Raw genomic sequence first — 1,355 nt, 5'->3', positions numbered from 1 at the left:
TTTGAGGCACGTAGAGATGTTGGCATTTAATACCCATAGCCCTAAATGTGTGTGGAGTACACTCGAAAAAAAGATTTGTTCAATCAAGAAAATATTAAAGACTGAAATCGTAAAAAATTTCAAATGGTTCCATGTAATACAAGAAGCTTATCAAAATTTTGACTAAAATAAGTTTTATGGTGGCTAGGGAAGATATTTATTATTTGATGCGGCCAAAACGTCCCTCATCGAAATAACGCTTTTAAACCCTAGGTCTCTTTGGACCAAATCCGTTTCAGGACATTTGGAATCGATCTAGCGATGTCCGTCTGTCCCTTCGCCTGGCTGGCTGGTGCGCACGATAAGTCCCGAAGGGAGTATCTGTTTTAATTCATACATGGTACATCGTCAAACTTAGATCGAATTCGGAAATGGAAAATGTTCCCACAAAAGGTCGAAATTTTCAAAAAAAAAATATATTTTCTGCACAGAAAGAGAAACGATAAACCGATTTTGCTCCAACCTTGCAAATTGTTATATTTGCGTTAGTGCTATGTCAGGTGCGAAAATTGACAATATCGTCCACTCCATCAAGTACCTCCCCCACAAAGGGTCAACATTTTGAAAAATTACAATTCTTATAAAATGTGATTGTCTTCAAATTTCACACATCCCAATATCTTTATTAACCCAAGGCCTGGTGTTAAGATGGAATATATCGGTCCACTCCATCAAGTACCTCCCCCACTAAAGCTCTAAATTTTCAAAAAATATATTTTCTGCACAAAAAGAGGAACAATAATCCGATTCTGCTCCAACTTGGCAAATCCTAAAATTTGCGTCAGTGCTAAGTCAGGTGGGAAAATTTACTATATCGGTTTACTCCATCAAGTACCTCCCCCACAAAGGGTCAAAATTTTGAATAATTACAACTCTTATAAAATGTGATGGAGGAGTCCGATTGTCTTCAACTTACACATAGCACAATATTTTTTTAGTCCAAGTCTGGTGTGAAAATGGAATATATCGCTCCACCCCTTGTGGTACCTCTCCCCCAAAGGGTCAAAACTTTGAATATCATTAAAGCTAATACAACGCGAAATTGACATCCGATTCCATTCAGACTTGGCACATCTCACTGTTTCCATAAACACAAGATCTGTTATAAAGATGGTAGAGATCGGAACATTCCTTCTGGTACCTCTCCCACATAGGGTTAAAATTTTGAATAACCAAAACGATCATAAAATCCCAAATAAGCATTCGGTTCTCTTCAAATTACACACCACCCCTTCTGGTACCTTCCCCACAAAGGGTCGCCATTTTGAGTATGCATGAAACTCATAAAACGCGAAAATGACGTCCGATTCCATTCA

Source organism: Musca domestica, unplaced genomic scaffold, assembly GCF_030504385.1.
Source record: "Musca domestica strain aabys unplaced genomic scaffold, Musca_domestica.polishedcontigs.V.1.1 606, whole genome shotgun sequence".
Lineage (NCBI taxonomy): Eukaryota > Metazoa > Arthropoda > Insecta > Diptera > Muscidae > Musca > Musca domestica.
The sequence above is the reverse complement of the archived record's forward strand: the minus strand, read 5'-3'. Positions refer to the sequence as shown.